This window comes from Pinus tabuliformis, chromosome Q (genome assembly GCF_031772625.1).
Source record: "Pinus tabuliformis cultivar Carrire ecotype Pingquan chromosome Q, CPIR1, whole genome shotgun sequence".
Lineage (NCBI taxonomy): Eukaryota > Viridiplantae > Streptophyta > Pinopsida > Pinales > Pinaceae > Pinus > Pinus tabuliformis.
The window spans coordinates 456,833,461-456,846,402 of NC_142296.1; positions in this window are offsets into that span (position 1 = coordinate 456,833,461).

Genomic DNA, 12,942 nt, shown 5'->3' on the forward strand with positions numbered 1-12,942 from the left:
CTGCATGCTCACTAATCCTTTGATTAATGGAGCGACCAGTCTCACCAGTCTATCTTTGTATTCACATTTACCAGATTAGTTGTTTATTGCATGATTATAAGTATGTTAGCACTTAATTTTATGTTTAATATTTAACCTAGAAGCCTTAGTGTGAGAAACTTGGATCTGATACCATTTGTAACACATCTTACTATATAAAAAATAAATTCTTTGATTATACATGCATGAGGAGGGCCTTCTACGAGAGAACTACAGGTTTACCCTATTATCGTTGATGAACTAGTGAGGTATTTATTTCATTTTTGGATCTGGGTTAACGCTTCCATTTCATTCATCATGTCTTCAAACCTTACTCAACCAGAAAATTCTCTTCAGGTGATCTAGAATTTAGGGTTTATATTTATATAGTTGAAAGGTTATGTGTCTAGGTTCTAATCCTCTTATGTGTCTCGCAGGTAACCCTCTACCCTCACTATTGGAGCATGATACTCTCGGGACGAAACTATACATGGTTGTCTAACCGCGTGCCTTCTGCTATGCCTCCAAGTTGGCGTATGAAGAATCTCGACGACATGAATGTGGGTATTCATACTTAGTTGTTGTAAATGACTAGATTAGTTTAGGGTTTGCATAGTTTAGATGGTGGGAGGGTTTGCTGGCTCTCAGCATGGCCAAACCCTCACCGCATTATCAGAAGTGCCTACCTTAGCGGCTAGATTATCTATACCATGTTTTTGATATGTAGTTTGGTTGCGTGTTACATCATTGTATAACTGCTTATTTTGAATTAAATGAGTTTATGGCATACTTTGACGGACCTAAAGATGATTTTTTCTTCGCATTTAAGTATATCATTTCCGTTGGTTCATTTTGATACTATTATTAGGACTTGGTGAGCTTTGACCCTTTCGTTGGAATGGGCAGAGGTTGGAAACAGTCCTTACCGCTTTTCTCAGTTTTGTATATATATATATATATATATATATATATATATATATATATATATATATATAGTTTGCGTTATCATTTAGCTGGAAGAACCCGTGAGTTCATACTAGAATTCATTCATGTGTTTGGAAAACTTCATTGGTGTTTATATTCTTTGATGGTGTGTGAAATAAATGCATTATGTTTTCATTACTGTACATTGATAGCAGATAATCTGGTAATTAATAAGGAAGTCGAACCTGTTGTAGCTTTTTCCCGTAGGGAGTCATTGGCTGCAAAAATTACGCCAAGAAACTAACTCAATCAGCCTTTAGGTTCAAGCTTGCCCTTGAACCAGAGGGAGCTCCCTCAGTTGTTATGAGGCTTTGTTTAACGCTATTCCCCTGTCACTGAACAATAACCTTTGAAGCACAATGGCTAGATTTATGGTTTTAATTGGGGTTGGTTGGCGATCAATGATAATCCTTACTCATCATTTAAAGGCTTTCACACAGGGTTCCTATTGAAAGTGTCAGCTTCCAGCCTGACAGAATGACTTGATTTGTATAAGAATTTGGCAGAAAAATGTAAGGAGATTCCTAATAATTAAGTAAGCAGACTGATTACTTGACCACTAGGAATATTTGGATGTGTGTAGAATATTTCTATAGCCCAAAAAAATATATTTAAATGGAAACAGAGTGGTCAGACTGAAACCAATTCTAAGAGGAGCTATTTCAGACAAATAGCCTAATATGCTAATCTCTTATAATGGTTGTCAGAAAGCACAAAACAAAAACTAGTTAAAGAGGAGTTATGATGAAAAAACGATCTAATAAACAAATCTCTTTCTAAAGATTTTGCAGACCTTCCTATAAAAACTTTTATCTTGTGTAGAAATAAGATATGAAAAACTGGAAAAACATACTCGAAACAAAAAATTCTATCAAAATTAGAGCCATCAGGCTTTCATTAGAAATACTACAACAAAAGCTTTATTACAGAGTGATGAGTCTTGGCATCAAAAGGCCACACTTTTTTTTGGTAGTTAAGCACCCATAGGGGACATGAACCAGTGACCTATCGCAAGGAGTGCCTTAATAGTGCACCCATTCACCATTAATCCAAAGCCTTGTGGGCTAAAAAAAATCCCACACTTATTACTTCAATTGATGAAGTATTTATATAGTTTATTACAAAATATCTTGATAAAAGTATCAAGGGCTACTACAAATATCTGAAAATTGTATTACAAAAATAAAACACAAATAAAGGTAACTAAAACTATTCGAAGATTTATGGTACTATCCTTGAGAATTTATGTTGCTAAGAAGAGCAATTTGAATTTGTTTACAACTCATATTTGATGAGGTTGCCTCCAGGTCACTAATGTCTTTGAGCATTTCCCCCTGAAATCTTGTAGAATAGGGTCCAGTCATGTCTTTTTATATCTCAATTTGAGATAGTTTTGTAAAAATTGATAGAGGTTATTGTAATGAATATATTCTTGAGATAAATCTCACTTAGTTTCCCTAAATCTGACTTCAATTGTTCGCAATACTTTATGCAAAAAATGTTTAAAAAGGAATAATTCGGGAACATATGTTTCCAAAGTTTCTTTAAAATCACCCAAACCATAAGATCTATTACAAAACTGGGAGAGTTTTTTGTTAATAAGGTTATTGGCAGAAAAAACTTCTTTTAGTTTATGAAAATACGTTCTCATGGGTTCGGAAACCATGTTTTAAATCAATACGGAGTATAGGAAAAACATAATTTGAATGACCATGAGACAGGCAATGGAACGAAAGCGTTGTAGCACAACGGGCAACTGACATGGTGAAGTTTTATTGGATGAAGGGTAGCAAATGGATGATGTGGTAGATGAAGTGGAATGAAAGCAACAGATAGGAGAGCGGAGGTGGACGATGACATAGGAGTGACGATAATGGGATAGATGTAAATCGCGCTCGGTAGTAAGTCAAGGCGGTAATTTTTTTTGGGATTTTAAGTCTCAATACATTAAAATGTGGAAAAGGTTGTTTATGATGGCAATTCGGGAAACTGCTTATTTCAGAACCCTTCCTCGCCCCTCCCCCACCGATAAAGCTCGGACGACGAATGAGGGCCGAAAAGGGCCATGGGCCATCACATGATGGAAGGGCGTGTGGGATGAGAGGCGAGGTGATGGGTGTTTAACACATGAGCGAAAATGGTGGTGGGGTCATGATTTTGAAGGCGGAGGTGAAAGTTGTGGGTCTCAGTGATTAAATGGAACGAGATTTGGTGGGGTCGACAACTAAGGCTTGGCCCACTTAAACATTAAATTAATTTTATAGATAAATATATATATATTTTTTTTCACAAGATCGGTTACTCATATATTAAAAAACTAGGAAAGCTAGAGCTATTACATAGGATTCAAGAAGAACATTCACAAGTAAAGTCCAAAATCGGGGCGCAGCCCGTGACTTCTGTGAGATTAACTTGAGAAGGAAGTGCTGAAATAGATACCTACTATACTGCCTTACAAACAGACCATCTATAAGCTTTACTTTACTATTCATATAACTAACACCAGAACTGGTTTACTGTTTCTTCCCTCTGTTCATCTCTTTCTTCATCCTTTTGGCTTGCCTTGGTGGATGCCTCCGCCTGCATGCTGTCCGTGAGTTGTTTGATGTGGTTGATTGCCTCCTCTAGATGCTGGCACTTCTCCTTGAGTCCCTCAATTTCCTTCCTCTGCTTAACCAGCTTCTTTCTTTTAGAGCGACTGTCTGCCAGAAAATCATCCCTCAGCTCTTTGTGATGTTTAACAAAACGGGCTATCATGAACATATGTTGTTTACACAGAGTGCAGGTGTCATTCCCTAACACTCTGTCCAATGGATTTCCTTGCTGCGCTGCGCCCTCCTGTGCTGGTTGCTGTTGTCTATTTGCTGCCATAACTTGAAAAGAGTAGATTAGTAAACAGAGCTTTAAGAGATGACTTGAGCTATACCTGAGGATGGCCGAGGAGGGGAGCTGTGTTACGAAGCTCTGAACGGAGGCTTGCTTTGTCCTGAGGAGACGAGGGGAACTCGGGCTTCTGATCACGCACTGAGGCACTCGAGCTTCTGAACTCGGACTTCTGAACTCCTGAGTTTCGCTACCTTCCAAGACACGAATTCTTTTTGTCTGAGACAGGGGCTGCGATGTTAGAGTGTGAAGAGAGCTCGGAGGGGCCGGTATATATGGAAGAGGGGGAAGCCAAACTGGATGAAGGAGCGGGATAATGGGGCCTGCGGGCTCTGACTGCAAATCTAGCTTCGGATACGATGGTCTCAGTCCAAGAAGCCTGATAAGACTTATGCCTACCATGCCAGGAGGGAGATCACGGGTATGACTGTAATCGAGAAAGGAGGAGAAGGGCGGAAGTGTGTGAGGAGTGGGATAAGTTTCCAAGGACGGGCAGATGGCATGATCACTGATCTGACAGAATTCAGAGTGACTGTGCTGATGGACTGAATGACTGCTAGAGTGATTATGGGATATCTTTATCATAGGTTTTCTCATTTTCACAGACTTGTCCCTGCTGTCGGTTTACCGCCTTGTTGGCAAGGGCGTCGGCCTCGTCATTATGCACCCTCAGCACATGTCTGAAGATGACATCCCCCAGATTCCGAATGTTCTCTGAGATCCTCTTCCTGATGTTGTTGAGGCCTTCTCTGTTAAAATCTTTGTCATTGACCATTGCTGAGATTATGATAGCCGAGTCTCCAATTATAATTGGATTCTTTAGACCCAGGTTTAATAGAATTGTTGTGCCGAGGAGGAGACTGTAAGCTTCAGCTGCGTTGTTCGATGTCTTTCCCAATCCCCATTCATAGCTGCAAATGTATTTTCCTTCTTGGTCTTTTATGACTCCTCCTGCTCCCGCTGCTCCGGGGTTGTTCTTCGATGCTCCATCAAAGAACAGAAGTGGTCGGTCTTGCTTGTTTATCCATTGCCTTACTTCATCTTTTGTACCCCTGAGTTTCCAATTGGCCTGTTTCTGATTGGCTTTATTCTGTGCAGGAGGATTCAGAGCGTGATTCACTTTGAAACTACTGTACCATTCCTTTTCCTCTTGTGTCCAACTCTCTTGGTCTGGGAGAGCAATGAAGTTTGCACTTACCACCTCCGAGATATTAGCTATGGTTTTGGCTATTACCCTGTCCATGTTAGGCCTTTTATTTTGGAAGACATGTTTATTCCTTGCGAGCCAGAGGTTCCAACACAGAGTAGCGGGGATGCATTTCCAGAGTCTAATGATATTATTTTTGCCCTTCTTAGTGTATGGATAGGCTCTTTTCCAATTCTTCTGGAGGTTATGCATCTGTTCAGGGAGTTCTCTAATGTTCAGGGGTCTTGTTATCCTGTTCCAGCAACTTTGGGCAAACGAGCAGAGAATGAAAGAGTGCTGAATTGACTCTTCCTCTTCCCCACAGAAGCTGCAGATCGAAGGTCCTTGTATCCCTCTCTTTCTCAGGTTCTCTGCTGTAAGAATTCTGCCTTTTAGAAGAGTCCAATTGAAGTGCTTTACCTTTGGAAGGCATTCGGTCTTCCAGGCAGCTGGATAGAGGTTCCAAGTGTCAGTGGGGGTTGGAGTTTGGAGAGATTTATATCCTTCCTTTACCGTGAAGGACCCTCCCCCCGTATCCCAGATATATCTATCCTCTTTGTCCTTGCTTATTGGAGCTGATCCAGATAATGAGAGCTTCAGATTGTGCCACAGAGGTTTTAATTCCAGAGGTGTATTCAGATCTTTCCAAGCCTGCCATCTATTTTGGTTCCATAAGGATATATCATGCAAAGTGATTATGTGTCTCTCCTCCATCCAATTTTGCAAGGGTCTGAGCTCTTGAACAGAAGTTCTTTGATTGGAGTTCAATATTCTGTCAGTCCATATATTAATACTTTGACCATTACCTGGGAGCTTGGAGACATTTTCCTTGAAGTGTGGCAGAACTTTCTTCACTAAACGCCACATCGGGGTGCAGGGCCTGTCAGCTATTGGGTCGTTGAGAATGTTGGAATTTAGGCCTCTAAGGTACTTCTTTTTGATTGCCTCCACCCACCACGAGCCAGTTCCTGTGAGAATCCTCCAGATCAGCTTGAGCCCCAGCGCCTGGTTGGAGAGGCTCGGGATTTTTATAGATAGGCCTCCTTTTTCATAAGGAAGGGTTACTTGGTCCCAGCTTACTAGACTGAATTTTTTGGTGTCTTGTTTACCTCCTTGCCAGAGGAAACTTCTCATTATGAGCTCCATGTGTTTGTGGATACTAGCAGGGGCCATAATGATTGCATATTGATATATTGGAAGTCCAGAGAGGACAGCCTTTATAAGGATGGTTCTGCCAGCTAGATTGAGCCAAGAGGCTCCCCAGTTTTGAAGGTGACCTCTCATTTTTTCCATGTGATTTGTCCAAACTTCTGCTTTAATGTGTTCCTTCGCCAGGGGCAGGCCCAGATAAGGGAAAGAACTCCAATTTTTTTGAAGAGGGATCTCCAGGATTTGGGAGATTCTTTGCTGAATCTGATGAGGCACATTCCAAGTGTAGAGCTTGCACTTGCTGTTATTCAGTTTGCCTCCTGAGGCTTGGAGGAAAGCATCCAGGACCTTTTTGAACCTTCTAGCCATTAGACTGGAGGCACCCCCAATAAGTAGAGTGTCATCTGCAAACAATGAGTGATTTATTTCCTTGATCCCTCTCTCAATGCGGATGCCTGTGATTTCTCTCTTGCTGCGCAGGTTTTCTAGGTGGATACTGAGAGATTCTGCCATGATAATGAAGAGGAAGGGGGAGAGGGGGCAGCCTTGCCTCAGGCCTCTGGAACTTCTGAATGAGATGCTGGGCCTGCCATTGATCAACGGGGCGGTCCAGGAGTCAAAGATACAAGCTCTAATCAAGCTGATAAAATTGGGAGAGAACCCGAAATTCTTTAAGACCGAACAAAGGAAGGAGTGATCTACACGATCAAACGCGTTGGCCATGTCCAGCTTAATGATCATCCCACGCTCTCCTCTGTTGTAACTGCTGTGTATTGCTTCCTGGACTAGAATAACATTATCTATGATCTGCCTCTTTGGGACAAAACCTCCCTGATTCTCTGAGATTATGAGTGGGAGAAGATTCTTTATCCTGTTTGCTATTATTTTTGTGATGATTTTATAAGAGACGTTACAAAGCGAGATGGGCCGGAATCTATCAAAGGATTTGGGGTTGGCTTCCTTGGGGATCAAGGCTATGTGGGAAGACTTTGTGTTGTCCCCCAATTTATGTTTTCTAAATGCATTTTTTACCATTCTTGCAAAGTCCTTCTTTATAGTGTCCCAGTGCTGTTTATAAAATGCAACTGTGAAGCCATCCGGCCCGGGGGCCTTGTCTTGCTGCATGCCAAAGATAGTCTCTTGAATTTCTTCTATTGTGGGTTCTTGCTCCAGCTTGGTGTTGTGTTCCTCTGTTATCTTGCTCTTGATTATACTTAGGAAGTCATCGCTATCCTGATGCTGGTCCGTCGAGAGGAGGGCTTTGAAGTGCGCATGTGCTGCATTTTTTATGGCTTCTTGATCCCTCAGCTCTCTCCCCTCAACTTCTATTCTGTTTATCTGGTTGATTGCCCTTCTGATCTTAACATTATTGTGGAAGAAGGAGGAGTTTTTGTCCCCAGCTTTTAACCAAAGACAGCGGGATTTTATTCTTAGCTCTTCTTCCTCTATGCGGTTCTGCCTGTAAAGCTCTTTATACAGCTGTTTTTCCTTGTCTAAGTCCTCGGCTGTGTATTGCACCTGTTCTTTTTCTTTATGCCATTTCTCCATTTCGACTTGCAGCTCTGTTTTCTTTTTCTTTTCAGCAGTTGCGTTTTCCCTAGCCCATTGCTTTATGGCTGTCCTAAGATGTTTTAGCTTTGACTCCCATACGAAATGGGGTGAGCCAATGACTTCAATCGACCACTGGTCCTTTACAAGGTTGCGGAAATCCTCATGAGAATCCCAGGCTCTGTTGTATTTAAAAGGGAGAGGGCCCCAATTTGCACCATTGTCCATGGAGAGAACCACGGCCTTGTGATCCGATGCCGTGCCATGTATTATGTGGCTCCTGATAGCTTTGTAATTTTCTGCTACTCCTTCCTGAACTAAGAACCTGTCAAGCCTCTCTTTTATGTTGTGTATCCCTGCTCTTCTGTTTGTCCATGTGTATTTGCCATTTGTTAGAGGGGGGTCAATCAGTTTGAAATGTTGAATGATGGATTCTAACTTGTCTCTGGATTGGTCAGCGTGGAAGTTTCCCCCATATTTTTCATCTATCTGCCTTATTAGATTCAGATCTCCTCCAAGGATTACCCCACTGCTGTTCATGGTGTTGAGATCCGTTTCTAGAGTATTCCAGCAGCTTGCTTTGTCTCTGTAGTGGTTAGGAGCGTAAATGTTGTAGATGTGGTAAGAATCTCTGGTGCTTTTGTTTTTTAATTCTGTTCGTATCCACCAGTTGCAGAGCTGGGAGCTGGTGATTTCCCATTTGTTTTTATTCCATAAGGTTCCTATTCCACCTGAAGCTCCTGATGAGCCTATTGAAATGCCGAGGTAGTTTCTGAATCTTTGGGTTTGGAGGAGGAAGTCTTGCTCGGTGGTTTTGGTCTCCTGGATTAGGAGGATATCAGGCTTTTCCTGGTTTAAGAGATCCTTGATTGCTTTCAGCTTTACAGGTGTGCCGAGCCCCCTACAATTCCAAGAGACCAAATTCATTATTTACCAGTGTTGGGGTGGGGTCCTGATTTCTCCTTGGCCTTCTCTCCACTTCCTTTTGACTTGCCTAAGAAGGAATCCATTGGTTGTTGGGTGCCGGTTGCCATTTCTTTTGCTGCTGTTTCATCTCTTAACTCTTTGTTTGTCTTTCGGCCAACTTTCCTAGGAGGGTCCGATGACTGATGTGTTTCCTTGGCTTTATTTCTTGTAAGGATTCTTTCGATGGTGGGGGGGGGGGGGGGAGGGAGGAGGATTAGAGCGGGGAGAGGCAGGGCGAGGGGAGTGGGGAGGGGAGGCCGGGACTTCTTCTGTTAGGGTTTCAAAGGGGTTGGAAGAGGAAGGGAAGGTTGGGGGAGGAGGGGGAGGGGGGGGGGGGGTTGATTTGATGCTGGAGGGGCTGAGGTGTTGATACCCGGATTTGGAGAGGGCTTTTTCCTTTTGACTTGCTCCCAAGGTCCTTCAGAGTTTTCCTCATTTTGTGTGGCCTCATTTTCTTTCAACTTACTGCATCTATTAGCGAAATGACCGTATTCGTGACATACCTTGCATTTGAAGGGCAGTTGTTCGTAGTCCAGCTGTTGGATGTGCAACCATTGATCCACTCTTAGCTTTACGGCTTCCGGCAGTCCTTTTCCAAGATCGACTTCAACGCAGATCCTAGCGCATGCATGCATGTTTTCCCTCGGTTCCGATCTGTCTATGTATTTTCCAACTGCGTTGCCGATCGCCTTGACCGATTCATCCCCCCAGCAGTGCAGGGGCAGATGGGGGAGGCGCACCCAAACAGGGACCGCGCTGGGGATATCCATTTCCGGATCAAAGTCCGGGGTCCAACGATTCAGGTATAGCCCTCTTGTATCCATGAAATAGGGCCCGTTGCGAAAGATGAGTTGCTTGTCTTCCTTTGTTTCGAATAGGAAGGTGTAGTAACCACGCCCGCAAAACCGGATGGCTATCTTCCCTTGGATCATTGAATTCCAGTTACGCTCCACCCATTTTTGGACCGTTCTTGGAGAAGGCCAGAGGCCTGTGAACTGTCCTACCAAGCCTCTTTCAGATAGAGCTATTGCCGATTTTCTAGGCAGAGCTGGGGGCAGATTTACTTCAGGAATTTCATCTAACTTCTTGATAAACTTTGATTGGGAGGGTCGGGATCTGGCTTCTGGGTGATTAGATAGGAGGGCTGCGAATGATTCCTCAGGGGTTTCAAAGATCGGAGGGGGGGGAGCGGAACCTGCCATTGCAGGTCCGCTGCGCTCAGCAGAGGGGCAGGACGGCCAGAAGCAGGAGCCCCGAAGGCGGGGTCAGCGCGGAGAGGGCAGGAGAGCAGAGGAGGCCCTGCCAGGCCAGGCCTGGAGGCGAGGGCGCGGGCTCAGGGATCAGACGGCCAGGGCTCGGGGGCGCTCTCGGCCGCAACTCGGTCTTCCCAATACATATTTATAGATAAATATTTTAATAAAAAATATACACTTAAAAAATAATTTATTTAAAAATTAAAATTATATAAATAAATCATCTGAAGGCATAGAATGTATATATGCCTAAGTATTTAACTCAAAAGCAATGACAATTTCACAGTGCGTCAAAACATGTTACAATAGAACCTACACCCATAATCTTTGATTTATAATGAACATAGTTTCTCCTCTTAAAAATTGGAATGAATTTATACTTTATGGTTGGGTTTTCACTCTGTCTGCTATAATTGTAGACAATATTGTTTTATGGTTCTGTACTATTGTAACCAGATAAGTACAATTTTCCGATTTATATATATGTTGATTTAACAGAGTCTATATTATCCCTACATATCAAAATTAGAAATTGGAACTCTATATTTATTTTACCCAGAAGTATATATTAGAACTTTCTATGATAAGTATAGTAGAATATAAAGAAAGGTTAATTATAACAATAATTATCTATCTTAAATAAAGAAGAGAATACTGATAGATTGGAACATCAATTCCTAATTAAATATACTTTTCCAGCTGTCAATAATAAGCACAGATTTGTTTACTTATCTGTTTATAATTATTTCAGCATTGTGCAAATATTATTATTTTGGAAAGTCTCGCCACTGAGCAAGCGATGGACTTGGTAATCACATGCAGGATCACCTCCTGCTTCTTTTCACTATCAGTTTTCCTTAATTAACAATGTTCAATTTCTTTAAATGGAATATTATGATGTTCTGGCTTTTCCAACCTTAACTTCTTAACAACCATCTTAAGTAAAATTAAAAATTTATATGTTTTGCGTAAAACTTGGTAAAAGCAAAAATAATTACTGAGCAACAAAAAAATGTTAAATTTCGTTTAGTAAATCAATTTATCAATTTTGTTTAGTAAATCAATTTATCATCTTATGGGTTGATTAACTCATTGCTATAGGCGCAATGCAACCTTTCGTTACAAATATAATCGGGTTAGTTTTGAGATATTATGTAAGAAAATAAATACAAAGAGTTATTTCTCACAACTGAGCTCCCGATTGATGAACGTTATTTTATAATATGACTTAAATTATATTACATGTTTCTGAACTTTGAAAAGTAAGAAAAACTAATTAACTGATTACATTCAAAGATTTAATTTTTAATGTGCAAACATATTTTACATTTCAAAACTGAAAAACTATTTTCAGATCTAAATATGTATATCTATTTTTTATAATATATATATGGAAGAAATACTCATACTTTCCATATTAAATCATAAAATGAAGGTAATTATTTTTTATTAATTTATATTTTTATTTTAATTGTTGTTTTTTAAATAACCAAACTATTTAGATGGGTATTATTCCATATATTTCGAGATTTTTTTTCTTACATATATTTGTTTTGTTTAATGATTCAACGAATCATCTTATGGATTGATTAACCCATTGCTCGAGGCGTAATGGTTATGCACCCTTAAAAATATAATCTCGTTAGCTTTGAGATATTGGGTAAGAAAATAAGTACTTTACACAACCGAGCTGCCAGTTGATAGAACGTTATTCATAATATGGCTTAAATTATATTACATGTTTTTTAATTTTGAAACTAGTAAAAACCAATTAATTGATTACGGAATTAGATGGCTGAAATTATATTACAAGTTTACATCCTTCAAAACTAGCAAAGACAATTTATAATTGATTACGGACTTCTTTGATGTTGGAATTTAATTCCAACTGCAACAATGAACAGCTGGACAAGAATCTGATCTGCAGTAAATATTCCAGGCTGATAGGTGCATCAAAGTCAAGCCCAATATTTTTGCACATAAATATGCATTAAAGTTTCAATTGAATTCCCCTGCAGACAGCCGACTTGTTTCTTGATAGAAGCATCACCGCCTCGCTGCATTAAATACAGAGATAAACATTAGAAGACATTTTGTAATATTTTATTGTTTTTAATCAGATATGTTTTAGCATATAAATACCACACAACAGTTCTGTTTTAATGTTAGCAGCTGAAGAATCACACAGAGCAGAGGAAAGCACGCAGCAGCGTGAGGAAGAAGAATAATTTCAGAACAATGAAATGCACAGCAGTGCAGAAATTTGAATGTAATTTGCTTTCTGGTTGTTTGCTGATAGAAAGGGTAGATGTTATTTGTATGGAACACAAGCGTTCCTCGGTAAATCTATCTTGTAATAGAAGTTGTGAAATTCCCTCAGTATGAGGAAGACAAATCTGTAACAGTTAGTTTATTTTGATGAATGCAAGTTAATTTTCCCTGTTATTGTTACACCGTCACCGTTGTTGTTACACCGTAACTCAAAAAATACTTGACGTCAAAAATTTATGTCGCTGCAACACCACGAACAGCGTTGCTGCAACACAAGTTACAGCAACTGAAGAAAAACTGTGTTGCTGCAACACCATTTCCAGAGAACGAATTTTTCTGTTTTCTGAATTAAAAACAGAGTATTTTTCTGTGTTAAAACAGAGTGTTATTCTGCGTTGCTGCAACACCAAACTCAGTTGCTGCAACACCAAACTCAGTTGTTGCAACACCGTTTCCAGCAAGCGATTTTTCTTTTTTTTGTGCAAAAAAACGGAGTGCAAAAACAGAGAAATTTTTGTCTGTCTGTTATTTAATTTATCAGAAAATTCCAACATGGTATCAGAGCCAGTCTAGGCACTCAGTGAGTCAAAAACAGAGCTTCTTTTTCACTGTAGGAGCTGTAAGAAGTTTGTTGAGCAGATTTTTCCAGCAGAGAAAGTTTTTGCTTGTTTTCAAAATACAGTC